Genomic DNA, 15,122 nt, shown 5'->3' on the forward strand with positions numbered 1-15,122 from the left:
CATACTTAAATAATTACGGTAACCAACAATGTGTTTTCTATGGATTGACCTGCAGAGGTGGCAATTTTGTCTTCAAGAACACAGACCTTAGAGATCTTGGGAGAAAGTGAATTCTCACTAGATATTGAAAGCCTGAATCTAGAAAACACTCATTGTTCGGGACCCATTCCTATGTCTCTTACAAAGCATTCCATTTGGATTAAACCGTATGCACAGACATTTCTTACCCTCCCTCAAAAGTCGTAAGAAGCTGAAACAAAAGTATGTTTGAATTTCATTTCATTTGTTTATTCAGGTCACCTGGACTAAATTACTTATCTCTGGACCTTAATCGCTTCATCTATAAAATGAGGATAATTATAATACCTACATCATGTGAAGCATTTAACAAAATACAGGGCACGTGATGAGTACTTGGTAAAATTAGCTACTATTGTTTCTGTTGTTATTCTCCTTTCCTGTGACACATCTCCATTTTTATACTAAAGCTCAGAAATAGGAATATTAGTGTTAAGAAAAGGGGAAGGGAAGCAAACAATTTGAAATGTGCACAAGTGATATCTGATCAGCTCTTCAGTAATCTAGTGCCACTTCTCAATTTCCCTTCATTTTTAAAGTGTTTAGATTTATTGTTTTCCTTTTTTTTGAAAATTAAAAATTAGCACATTTTATTAAAAATTTATGAAATTCAAAAATGTACAAGGAAAAATATAAAAGCACTAGTAATCCTGCCACCTAGTGATAACTGTTGCTAGTTTAATATACACATTATTTATTACATGGAATGTATTATAGGTACTTAACACTGTATCAGGAAATTCATGCCATTTTGTTCATGTTTACTTAAAAAATTTTTTTTTGCTTTCCAGCATTCGTACTTAAGAGTACCAATAATTCCTCCTGAGGAAGTACCTTTTTCCGTTGGTATACAGTCTGGTGAAGCTGTCCTTCAGGAGCCTTTTCCCTTTCTTGTCAGAGGACAAGCCCAAGAACTAAACAAGTTCACTGGATTCTCTTTCCATTGAATTTTAGCAGACTGATGAAGTGGGGCATGGTCAAGTTCACCAGTAGTAATGTTCACACCGGGTGTATATCGTTCCTATAATTCTAATGGCTAGCCCTCTATGGCTGCCTTGGTCCTCCAGCTTTCCCACTTAAGATACCAATATCTTTCCAATAAACTCTATTTTGTGTAAATTAGTCACCGTTCCTGTTACCTGCTGCCATAACCCTCACTTACAGAGAAATTAATACCAGAAAATGGATTACTGGCATTAGGTATGGAATAAAACTTCTCTTCCTATTCTGGAAAATACATTTAGCATCCTGAGAAACTTTATGACAAGAGAGCTAATTAGGCTAGTCATGCAGTCACTACCAAGTTTTTCTGCTTTTTCCAGCCACTAGGAAACTGGTTGACTGCTACTACGTAAAAAGATTAAATTTAGAAGGAGTTATGGGGTGCCATGGTAGAGTGGATGCTTCTGGTAACATTAAGTAACTGAAAGCCAAGAAGCTCACAACCTAAATTCTTATTTCAAGGTATAGACCGAATCTCATTATTTCTGAGCCCACGCTCCAAGACTCGTTTACCTCATGCAGCCCCAGGTTGGAGATCATTAAAACGCATTCTGAGATTGAGCCTGTGGGTTCCTGAGTTATGACGTTTATTGAATTAAAAACCATGTCTAGTCTTTCATGTGAAGAGTAAGATTGACTTATTGATTGATAAAGAGTAGTGTAGGATTTTAAGAATGAAGCTGGGAAAACATGGGAGTATTCAGAGTTTTAGTGGCACCCAAAGTTTTCCAACACCTCTGAAACATCCCACACATACACATACACCCTGAGTCTTCCTTGGTCAAAGAAGCAATTCCTCTGAACTTGCTATAGAAACCCTTCTTTCTTCACTTCTTCCTTCTTCTCCTCATTTGTAGAAAAGTCCCCGTTCAGGGAACCCAGGCTGATAAAGCATCTTTACACATACCCCCGCACACACAGAGATAGGGAAAAGAGAACATGGTAAACTACAGACCGACTCTTAAAGCTTCTGTTCGGGAGCAACAAGCTTCTCTCACGTTCATACCTCACTGGTCAAAGTCAGTCACATGTCTGTGCTTGAGTTCAAAAGAGTGTGAATGAGGAATAACTCTTCCATAAGGCGCAGCCCCAAACATCAAATATTTGTTAAAAATATACAATCCACAAGCCCTTTTCACCTGGTCTACACCTTTGATCTGGCAAATGCTTTCCCCCTCCTCCTTTCTTATAATCAGAAAGCACCGGAAGTTTGCTTTCATCTGACAGGAACAGCAGTGTACTCTACCTTCTCAACTCGTGAATGAGTCGTCTCTAGAGATCTACGCTAAGACAGTCACTGTCTCCCAGCGCATCTCTCTGTCACACGAATGGCTGAAATCATGCTGATAGCATGCAGAAAATTGTAACAGGGGCATTAGGTACCCTGCTGAAACTCAGGTTTTTTATTGGAAGTTAGACAGGGGAAAAAAATGAGAAAACACTCACATCTACCACCTCCGTGAAAGGTGTGAGGGTCCTGCGGTCTGCAGCATCTGGGAATTAATGTCCCGCCTCAATGAAGGGCCAGCAAGCTTGCTTCACACTCAGGACCTGTGAGAAGCACACCCCTTAGCTGCTGTCTTTGGATTTGATTGGCAACACGTGCGAGTTTGGTGTGCTGCCTGCCATAATTTGTCAAGTAGCTTGAAGAATCTGCTATCTTTGAGTGGAAGCTCAGAAAGCAAGTCTCTCTAGCTGTCCCAGGGCTTCAGTACAAGCGATTACACTAATTGGCCCTTTAGGGCTGAGCAAATCAATGATGGATGGAATGTTGGTGGTGGTTTAAGATGCTGTATGAAACTTCTAGTAGGCCCTGTTAGGTGACTCACAAGAAACAGCTAGGGTTTTGGAGTCAAGCCCTAGCATCATTGGGTAAGTAATTATTCTGTGCGACACCTCTCTTGTCTTACTTCGGAGCTCTGTTGGATTCTAAACTATGGAGCATGATCCAAGCGGTTAATAATAATGACCTTAATGTTATCTGATTCAACCAACTGGGGAGTGTCTTCTAACCACCGTGGACAGTGGTTATTGCAACCTCGATTCTATGTGGGAAGAAACGGCAAGGACTAAGTTCCCCCATAAGGTAAGCTTTGTATTACTCGACCTGGCAAAGAACTCTGGACAATTGAGACGCTAGCTGGATATCAGGTGAACATAGAATGAATAATAGGTGGGAGCAGCTGCAGAAACAAGAAATGTAGTCTCTACACCAATTTTTTTCTTTATTTTTTTGATTGTGATATATATTTTCATTAATTTGTCTCCTCCTTCTCTTACACTTCTATCCTCTTATGTTGGTAGTGTTTGTGGTGATTAAAGCTAACATTATTCCAAAGTTTCACAGTATTTAAATGCAATACCAACAGAGCGAAAGTAAGAGAGAATATCACACAGAAAGTTCAGACTTTTTGCCAGATTTAAAATTTGATGAAATATTAGATTTTTCTCTACTCTCAGAAGTAGACTGTTTTTCAAGGCTAATCTATATGAAGAAAAAATAGGGGCCAGCCCCATGACCTAGTGGTGAAGTTCAGTGCGCTCTGCTTCAGTGGCCCAGGTTCACAGGATCAGATCCTGGGACCTATACCACTCATCAATCATGCTGTGGTGACAATCCACATATAAAATAGAGGAAGATTGGCACAAATGTTAGCCCAGGGCTAATCTTCCTCAGCAAAAGCAAAAACATAAAAGAAAGTATGAGTATACAAATTGATGAAGTTTTACAAACTGAACAAAATTATATAACCAGCATCCAGATCAAGAAACATATTATTGCCAGAAACCTAGAAGCTTATGGTGACTTCTAGAAAGGTTGAGTTTATTCATGGTTGCAAAAGACTAGTTAGATGTAGGGGCATTTCTAGAACACTACCTAAGCCAGAAGAGTTGGATTTTCCTGCCTTCAGTTTTGGATCTTGATTCAAACGACAATGACAATGAAAATGGTTGAGATTCATTCATTTCCACTGGCAGCATCTAGCCAGACTATTTCAAGTGTGTGCCCACCTCTTTAGTTTCTGCATCCCAGCCTTCCCACTCCACTTTGGTTACTCCACAATTTTTGATCCACCAATATCCTTCCAATAAACTCCATTTTGCTTATTATTGTAGTCAGAATGTGGTTTCTTTTGCTTGAGACAAAAACTTTAAACGATACATGTCATTAGCTATTCTCCTACAATAAGATTAGTATGTTATTCTCTCCCTTCTTCCTTTCTTTTTTCTTTCTTTCCTTCTTCTCTTTGTTTATATACAATTCTGTCAAGAACTTTGTTACACATGTATGTTTTTGCATATTTCTGATTGTTTATTTAGTAGAAATTTTTAGAATTAGAAGTGCTGAGTGAGTGTATATATTTTAAACATTTTTAATGAACATTCTCAGATTTTCCTTGAGGAAGAGTTACCAATTTATGCTCCATCAACCGACATTCTATGACTCTGGGCATTTTCCCTCATTTTTGTCCAAACTTGGTGTTAGCATATTTTAAGTGTTTTTTAATATTATTACATCAATCTTTCAATATATTTGGGTCACACTTTTCGATTAATAAGAATTTATAGTGTGATGAAAAGTGAGCCTTGCTGTTAGATAAATCTATATTTAATACTATAAAGACAATATAATTGACATTTAGTAATAAGTTGCCTGCTATCTATTCAAGATTAGCTTAGATGAATTATCACCTCAATTAGCATGTAAGGCACCTTGTCATACCTTCTTGCAACAATGTTTGACTTTATCCACCCAGTATTATTAGCGGTTAATTAATAAGAGGCAATCCTGTTTTCAAGGTAATGATAATGTCTTTGAAGGGAAGAATTTTTCTCTTTTTTGGGTTGGGGTTAAAATATTGTCTTTTGCAAAGTTTGCGCCGCTGATTGCGTTTAAAATCTTGCTGCTCTTCACGTAGTGTTTTAAACCTGATAGAAAGCTCTCTTAAGTGAGCTTCACCTAACCACTGCCTAGAATGAAGCTCTATTCCCTCATGGATGCGCACTTACACTGAAAACTTAGTTCTAACAGGCTATACTCTAACAGGCCCTCACACTTCTTTTCACACCAAAAGATGGCTTTTGGTTTTTCCTTCCAAGGTTGTTTGTGTAGAGTATATTTGTTATTTTAATCAATGGATTTAAATAAAAAGTATTTAAACTGATAAATATGAGCGTGAAAAGAAATCTGTTTTCACGAGACTAAGTTAAATGCTTTGGAAAAAACTTGATAAGAGCAATTCACTTATGAATCCTATTACACGAAAATGATTGAGGAAAAATTAAAAATCTAGAACAATTCTGCATTTGGGTGGCTTTGCTCCTGTCTCTAAGTTCCAGACATCCTTTTAAAAACCAAAATTGGACAGATTATGTAAAGACACATGGATATAACTTATACAAAAATGATGACAGAGATATCCACTTAGCAAATTCCATCTATAAACACACAAACACACACAAGTAGGCTCTACTCCCACATCAAATGTTGTGCAAATTAGTTTACATTAATACATATTAATTTAAAGTAGATTCTCTAAAACATGCACGTCATTTTTTTAATGATTTCTTACTTTAATCCAATTTTAAACTTAACCAACCCAACCAAATATTGTCCCATTTTGATTACAAAGAGATTTTCTACAAAACAGGAAAATCAAGGAGTGTAGAACTCAGTAATGAGATATAACACCTCAGGATTTCTATTTACATCCGTTATTCCATGGTTGTACGAGAGTGTCACAAATACTGCCGTGGAAAATTATCTGCTAATTTTACTATACTTTTTCTAACACAAATACAAGATATCTCAAAATAACATTTGGAGTATTATTCTTTTATAAAAATTCAAAGAGTTCCTCCTTCTAAATATTTTCCACTTTCTTTGTCCTTCACTCTCCCTGCGTTCCTTTGTATTGTTTTCCACAGAGTTGAAAAATAGTTACTGAAGTCAAAGGACACATTAATCTGTGTGATGATTAACAGATGGAGAATTCACATTGTTGAAAGGTCAGAAAGTCCATTAAAAAATTAATCCCAGAGAGACAAATATGTAAGTAGAGCAAAGGCCGTCTGTCTGAGGTGGATACGGCTTTCCACAGAGGTCGTCTAGCTCTCTAGAAGCTTCTTTCCTCTCAGTATATTCTCAAGGAAGATAGTCTGTATCTAAACGCTTCTAAAGTGCTAGTATAGACACAAAACTATGCTTGACATCAACATTTCTCAAGATGGCTCATTTGAAAGCAGACGTGATAAAAATATTTATTAAAAATGTATTAAATGAATGGCCACATGTAAGGCGATTAAGAATGTTTTGGGAGCTCTTCATTGAAATACATGTCTCTTCAGTCTTCCGATTCTTCTTCATCCTATGTTAGCATTACTTTCAGTTTTTCACCAATAATATTCATTGCTGAAAACAAATTTATGACGCCTGAGTCCTAAACATAACTTTATGTATAACCTCACTAGAATTTAAACTATAAAATAAATGAGTATTTATTCCTTATGATATTTTATATTTTTACACTTTATAAGATTTATTGATTAATTCTATATTTACTTTAAGCATTTATAATAGATATTTAATCACTTTGATATCAGAAGACTCTTCATACACTATTTCAGGAATATCTCTGCTCTGCAGCTGAGGCCTTAGGTCCTTAACTTAACCAGCTCCCTCTTCACCAGACCACGTGGGGTTGGGATCACCTTATCTTTTATGAGTATGCTGGGGAGGCAGGGAGGAAATAAGTTAATAATCCCAAACAACCTGTCATTTTAACAGAAAAAGAAGTCTTCCTTTTAACCAAAGGAGTACTACATCTGTCAGTGTAGATGGATCCCAAATTGTTGTAGCATCAGAAAGTGGTGTTTAAACAGCTCCTCTTCATGCCATTTGCTATTTGGTCACAATAGGTCCCATGTCTGACCTACAGGGTACACCCACAAAGGGAACTCAAGGACCAGTCTTTCATGGGCAGTTATGTACAGATTTATAATTGCCCATTCTAACAACTCCAACAGTTTCTTTCTTGGGTCAGATTGACTATTGCTGTAGGACTGGAATTCTGTCAATCAAAGCAACCCTTAGCCACTAATTCACTGGACAGCCCAAGCATGTAATAAAGCTGCATACTCAGAAGCCTAACAAGCAAGAATGGACAGGCAAAGATGGCCAAGTCACCTAAAACCTCACAGCAGCAGAAGCAACACATGGAAGGGAAGGTGTTCAGATTTCTACATGCTCTAGAGTTTGTAGGGAAACAAAACACCTTTGAGTTTTATATTTTGCCCGAGACATTTTCACAGCATCTCTCTGGGCTGAGAACAAATGATATTTTTACAATGACGAACGCATTGGAAACATTGGGAATAGCGCGTGCCAAGCCTTTCTGTGTGAAAGCATACGCATTTGAAACAAATGGTCTCTTACCAGTAATTGTCACATGGCAGGTGTTCAAAGGCTCTTTGTGTATCAGATTAAACGAGAGAAACTGGAGGCATGACAGGACCAAGTATTTTCCCAAATGTTTCAAGAACATTGGAGTGGTAGAATTGTGAACATAAAATCATTTTGTAGTTTTGTTTAAAGATTTTGGTGCATTTAGAAGGTTAAGAAGTATGAAAAGACGTAAAGTCTTGTCAAAATAGGGAAGATGTCTACAAAACTGGTTATACAATGTGGACAAACAAAGGGAGGAATCTAGAGAGGGAGGAGAGCGGTTGAAAGGAAACCAATAATACATATTTTCTTACTGTTAGGGCACCAAGGAAAAGAAGTGGATGTGATATCAGAAATGTGCCATGTTATATCAGTTAAAAGTGAAGAGACAAAGACATCTCTTAAGAAGAAATTCTGAATTTGACAATGAGGCTGTATGTGTGGGATTTTAATATCAGGCTTCCTGTCTTAGTCCGTTTGGGTGGGTATAGCAAAATACCGTAGACTGGCTGACTTATAAACAACAGAAATTTATTTTTCACAGTTCTGGGGGCTGGGAAGTTCAAGATCAAGACCCCAGGAGATTTGGTGTCTGATGAGAGCTGGTTTCCTGGTTCATGGATGACCGTTATCTCACTGTGTTCTCACATGGTAGAAGGGGTTAGAGAGCTCTCTGGGATCTCTTTCATAAGGACACTAATCCCATTCACGAGGGCACTACCCTGGTGACCTAATCAGTTCTCAAAGGCCCTACCTCCTAATACTATCACATCAAGAATTAAGTTTCAACATATGAATTTTGGGGCTCACAAACATTCAGTCTATAGCACTTCCCTAAAGAACTAAAGTTCTGGAGTTTAAGTCCTGGCTTTACTAGAAGAGATTTTTGGACTATAAGGTAATTGATTAAGATTGTTTAAGAACCAGAAACTTATTAAAATTTAGGAACATAACTTGGATTAGGTTACACAATGATTTTGAAGGTGTATGAATGATATATTTTCCATTAAATATCTACTTTTTCTAATAGTTTGATCTAAAGATTAGCAGACATTTGGTCCTATCCAAAACCTCCATAAAACAAACATTTGGTCCACACCAAAAGGTCCTTGACATTCGATTCTCTTGAAAATGTTCACTAGCATATTTGTCCAAATGGTTTTGGACAGGACCAGATACCAAGGATCTTTTGGTGTATATATATAGTGGAATATTATTCAGCCACAAAAAGGAGGAAGTCCTGCCATTTGCAACAACATGGATGGACCTTGAGGACATTACGCTAAGTGAGATAAGTCAGAGAAAGACAAATACTGTATGATCTCAGTTATATATGGAATCAAAACAAACAAACAAACTCATAGAAAAAGAGATCAGATTTATATTTACCAGAAGTAGGGGGAGGGGGAATTGGAGGAAGGTGGTCAAAAGGTACAAACTTCCGGTTATGAGATAAATAAGTACCAGGGATGTGAAGTACGATATGATGACTATAGTTACCACTGCTGTATGGTAAATATGAAAGTTTTTAAGAGGGTAAATCCTATGAGTTCTTATCACAAGATCACATTTTGTGTGATAAATAAATAAAAAATTGCATGGATTTTGTTTCTTTTGTTGCTTTTTATTGCATTTTATAATTACACGGAATATAGTATAAAATACTAAAAGTTGTTTGTGGCATAATTCAGCTTCTCCAAATCTATGGAACCTATTTAAATGTAGCCATCACACTGTTCCAAGGTGCTTTTTAAACTTATTTTTTTAACTTAAGAAAGTTTATTTTGGTAACTACTCTGTGTCTGGAGCTATGCTGTTTCTTGTGGGGTGATAAAATATGTATGCAATTCCTGTTCATGAAGGAGATTGCACTCTATTTGGAGTGAAAGAATACAAAATATTGTATGACTTGTTCACACTTCAGAGGTTGATGTGGGCTGACAGGTTTAGAGAAGTGTGCTCAGAATAAGGGAGATTAAATCAGGCCTTGCGGAATACATAAGGGAATTAGACCAGGCTGGGGGTAGGGAAGAAGACAAAGAACGCACGTGGAGAGGACATCACAGGATGTTTGCAGATCAGTTCAAGTGTCTGCTGTGCAGATGAGAAAGGGTCTTGGAGGATGAGAAAGGATGAAAGTTAGTGTGACCTTGAGATCCCGGAGAAGAGTTTACGAGAGATTTGCAAGTGAGTTGGTTTTTTGGAGGACTATCTTCTAGGATGTTCCAAAAGAGCAGGGAGTCTCCTGAAAGTGGTAGGAATAGCAGCTGCGCTGCCCAAGGACATGTGTTTACTCTTATGGTGATGGATGTAACTTTCTTCTCTCTGGGCGGAGTTCATTGTTTAGGACAGTCCTGCGAGCTGTCGGAATACAACATACTACACAGAAGTCCTGTCATAACCCCTGAGAGTTAGTAAATTCACACTCAGAGTTAGAAGAGTGAATAGAGAGTGTTTAGATTCATTCAAAATAAACAATCAGAACTATTTTTCTTTATATTTAAACGTTCTTTGGCAATTGTAGCAGCTATGCTGCAAAATGGGACTCAATTACTATTCAACATTTCACATTTTTTTTCTTTTGAAGTAGCAAAAAAAAAAGAAAGGAAAGAATTGGGTTTGGAATAATATGGACAAAAACATGAATTTTGCCTCTGCTACTAACTAACTGAGTGAACCTGGTCAAGTCGCTTAACCTCGTCACAAGAAATGATAACGCCTTCTTCACAGGGTACTCTGAATCATAAATTATTATTACTAATAATAAAATTTGCTAACACTTAAGGAGTATTTAATATATGTCATACTAGTCATGCACTTCCTATGTACTATCACATTTTTTGTGTGAGAATTGAATGAAATGATCTTAGAAAATAACTGGCATGAAGTCATAAATAAATTACTTTTCAGACCTTAAATGAGCCAACCAAGTTGAGGAAGAAACCGATTTATATCTTCTATCTGCTTAATAAGCCCTTTCTAGTTGCCTCATTCTTTTGCAGGCCAATAATTTCTTGGATCTGCAATCCAATTCTAATTAAGATTGTTAATGAAGTTTAATTTAGACTAAACCTAACAATAGGGTTTAATTTATATAAAATTCTTGAGATAAGTCCGGGACTTGATTATTTTTAATGGCTTATGGGGACCTAAAGGGTTGTTGATGTTGTTATTTAACATGCATGCCTCTGATCACATCATTGAAAACAAAAGATAAATGAAAGAACTATAAGGCTATCAGCAAAATAGGTTAAAACTTTGGCAAGAGAAAACTATAAACAAAATACAGATTGGAAATAAAGGGTTGACAAGTATGTACCAGACCAATATAATTAAAGAACGCAAGAGGCACCAGCCCCATGGCCTAGTGGTTAAGTTTGGCTCGCTCCACGTTGGCAGCCCAGGTTTGATTCCTGGGCATGGAACTACACCACTCACTGGCAGCCATACCATGCTGTGGCAGTATCCCACATACAAGATAGAGGAAGATTGGCACTGATGTTAGCTCAGGGTAAATCTTCCTCAACAAAAAAAAATAAAAAGAAGAAGCAAGAGTATAATACCAGATGCACATTAGATGCAGGAGAATTTTCAAGGGCCAAAGTAGGAAGTATGAAAATGAGAGATAGTTTATGAAAAAAAAAAGCCTCAATTAAATACAAAATTAAAAAATGCTTATGTATTAAGCATAAGGAAAAGTTTCCTGAAAAGGTAAATAATTCTTTATAATATGAATTAAATGGGAAGTTTGCAGATTATGTAGCTAACAATATATTTGGTCTTTGACTAATACTATGACATTGTATTTACACACAAAAAAGTATAAAATTGTTTTTCCAGAGATGTTTACAAAAACTGCTCACAGAAGTGTCCACAAAGAAAACCTTAATACACACACCAAAGTAAAGATTGACAAGGTCACAGTTTTTCCTTAATACAATAGAACTAAAATAAGGAGATTAAGAGAATATATACATAGAAAATCTGAAATCCTTTCCAAAATTAAGCCTTGGTTCAATCATGAAATCAAAACCATCAAAATCACCTTTTTCAGAATTCTGGAAATTAATTAAAAGCTTACTACCATCTGAAGAATGGTTTCTCAAGAATAAGGGCTATATTCTGGTAAGAACATTTGATACTGAACCTCTTAATCTCAAATTCGTGTGCCCAATGTGCAGTAAGCCAAACACTGAGACCTCAGTGCTTGGAGATGGAGAAAGGTTTATTTGAATTGGCCAAAACAAGAAGGTGGGGGCATAGGATCTCTCAAATCTGCCTTCACAAGAGAAGAAAGCAGGGTGTTTTATAGAGGTAAGGGGCTTGGTAGGAGAACTTTCGAGAAACAAAGGGGTAATCTTTCACTCCAGAGAAACCCTTGAGCAATCTGACTTCTGGGCTTCAAAAGCAGCAGCGGGCTGGTCATCTGATGATCACAATTTCCGCAAAAGTATTCTCTGTCTTCTGCAAAACAAGCTCATAAATCCTGGAGACCTATGAGTTACCCCTCAGGTTAAACAAGAAAACTTGAATACCTACAGTAACCCTCAGGTACCCAGCTTCACAATGAGCTTTGTGGTGTTATAACTTGACCTAATTCCATCTCTCTCTCTTCCCAGCCCCATGGTAGATTTGAAAACCAACAACCTAGAAGCCACTGAAGGGGACTGAATGGATTGGAGCTCCCCAAACATCCCATACCCAGAGAATGGTCACTATTTGACTTGTTGGGCAGCTTGTTAAACAGCCTCATTTTTAGGACTTGTCTTGAATTGACCTGACTCAGCTGCCCTCTGTGAACAGCCCTATTTGCAGTTCATTTGTTGAAAACAACCAGTGGCAATTGTCCACCGCAGCTGCCTGAGGCAGAATTGCCAGTTGGAGCTAACGACGATTGACCAAAAACTTAAAAGGAAATAATGAGGAATGAGATGTCCATATGGGACTTTGAAAAGCTATGATGTGTTCCTGGAAATTTAGAAAATCACTGTATTAGTCAGGTTCTCAGAGAAACAGAACCAATAGGATGAGATTTGTTATAAGGAATTGGCTCATGGGATTATGGAGGCTGAGAAGTCCTATGACCTGCTCTCTGGATGCTGGAGACCCAGGAAAGCCAGCGGCATTGTTGACACTCAGAGGGCAAAATGGTCTAGAATGCAGTTCAAATCTGAAAGTCTGTGAATCAGGATCACCAAGGGAAGATCAATTTTCCAGTAGAGGGAAATTTAAGTAATGTGTATAAATGTTGGGTGAGAGAGATTTTCTTAAGGAAGATGGGAAACCTAGACTCACAAGGGAAGTTGGAAATATACTTGATTACGTCAACATTAAAACATAGATAGCAAAATCAGCAGAGTATAGATGAGCAAACCAAATGAATCTTCCCTCTTCCTTCATGCTGCCTCTCAGGAGGTGAAGAGCAACAGCGCCTGAACACATGACATTCCTACTTTTTGGTACTCTTTAGACATATTACAAATTAATAATGCTTACATTGTTATATAACAGTGTGGTAAATGTTTTTTCCTAGTTTCGCTCTTGATTTTTGACATTATATGTTGAATCTTTTGCAATATATACATTTTTAATTTGATAAGGATTATCTACCAGAAAAAAATAGTGACAAATTAAGCTCCCATCAAAAGTACAGAAGAGTCTCCAGTGGACTTGTGTTCTCAATGCCAGATGTTTTTGGTTAGGAAGGTCTTGTTAATTTGATCTGTAAAATATTATCTATCCCAGTTTTGATTTCCATTTCTCTGAACGTGAGCAAAGCACCCTTTCATACCATCTGTGGCCATTTCAAGTCCCATTCATTCATTCAAAAATATTTACTGAGCACATGGTAGTGGATACAAGCATTGGCTCAGAAATTGGAATGCCTCTACGTGGATCCTGCCTCCTCCATTCTGTGACTCTGGGCAAATCACATCATCGCTCTGTGCCTAAATGTCCTCATCTGTAAAATGATGCTAAGAAGAGCACCAATTTCATAGACCTGTTGTAAGGATTCAATAAGGTAACACTTGTACACAACTTCAAACAATGCTTTGCAATAATAGGTGAGCAATTGATGCTAGTCTTTTCCAGACACCAGGTACAGTTTTGAAGACAAAGGGTACACAGTGTGCTACTGACTCCCTCCCCCAACAGCTTCCTGGCCTAGCAGGCTGTTAAGCTTCTCAGCAGGACTTGGGGAAGTCACCTTGCCTTCCACGGAGGGCAGGCAACCAGCTCTGCTGGAAGCAGCCACCACCCCTTAAGCTCCATGTTCTCTCAGGCCTGCCCAAGACTTCTGGAAGTCAGGCGAAACAAGGTGCCCTTGAATAGGGTTAACATAGCTCAGAAGACAAGGAATAGAGAGTAGAGGAGATTATAAATGTTTTAGTTTCATATCTTTAGGTTGTCTTAGTACAATGAACATGAATTAATTTTTAATTTCAAAGAAATTTTAATAGAGAAAATAAAAATAAATATGATAAGGTAACAAAAAAAGAGTGTTTATGTTTATACACATACACACAAATTGTCTTGAATGGAGTACACCAAAATGTTAACATTTGTCATCTCTCTCTCGTTTTTTTTTCTTGCAGTGAAAGATTTACCATGAGCTAAGATCTGTAGCCAATCCTCCTCTTTTTCTTTTTTCCTCCCCAAAGCCCCAGTACATTGTTGTATATTCTAGTTTTGAGTTGTTCTAGTTCTTCTATGTGAGCCACCACCACAGCATGGCTACTGACAGACGGGAGGTGTGGTTCTGCAACTAGAAGCAAACCTGGGCAGCAGAAACAGTGAGCCTCCAACTTTAACCACTAGGCCATCAGGGCTGGCTCAGCATTTGTCATCTCTTGCTGGTGATATTATTTTTATTAATTCTTTAGAGTCATATATTTTCAACTTTTTACAATGAGCCTTTATTTCTTTTAGAATCATAAAAAAGCCAATGAAGTTATTCTAGGTTTGGAAACAAAAAGTTTCATTGAAGAGATAGAAAAATAATGAGGCAGAAGTCCTGGGAACAGTGACCTCAAGGCAATTTAAAGGATTTGGAATAAAGCAGTCCTCAGGCATCCAGGGGAGAGTCAGTTTAGGGCAAGAGAATGACCTTAGCAATCCTTAAATGTGAAATCCCACACTTGAGAACTCTGCTTGTTGTGTTTTGCTTTAAAAAATATTGGAAGAGCTGGCCCAGTTGCATAGTGGTTAGGTTCACACACTCCACTTTGGTGGCCCAGGGTTCATGGGTTTGGATTCCAGGCACAGACCTACACTCTGCTCTTCAAGCCATGCTGTTGAGGCATCCTGCATGTACAATGGAGGAGGATTGGCATGGATGTTGGCTCAGGGCCCATCTTCCTCACCAAAAAAAAAAATATATATATATATATATATATATATATATATATATAGGGGCTAAAATGTCACTTTTGCTTCTAATTTATTCAATTTAGCTGACCTGATTAAAGCTACGATTTTGCATTTCTGTTATTTTCAGAGCCATCTGGTCCTGTCAATTTTGGCTCAAAGTCATAGGGAAACTGCAGTGGCTATTGAAAAATTAAATTTACAACCTTAAGGACAAGGTACCTTCGGG

The 15,122-nt window shown here is 37.5% G+C and overlaps 1 long non-coding RNA gene across 1 annotated transcript in view; it reads left to right on the forward strand.

The window, feature by feature from the left end:
* The first annotated feature begins 2,734 nt into the window (after window positions 1–2,734).
* The window catches only part of LOC139076166 (uncharacterized), a 62,572-nt gene continuing 50,184 nt past the window's right edge, over window positions 2,735–15,122 (forward strand). Inside the window, exon 1 of the long non-coding RNA XR_011527569.1 lies at window positions 2,735–3,166. This is a non-coding gene — a long non-coding RNA (uncharacterized lncRNA). The remainder of the gene's footprint in view (window positions 3,167–15,122) is intronic.

Source organism: Equus przewalskii, chromosome 1 (genome assembly GCF_037783145.1).
Source record: "Equus przewalskii isolate Varuska chromosome 1, EquPr2, whole genome shotgun sequence".
In the NCBI taxonomy this organism is placed as follows: Eukaryota; Metazoa; Chordata; class Mammalia; order Perissodactyla; family Equidae; genus Equus; species Equus przewalskii.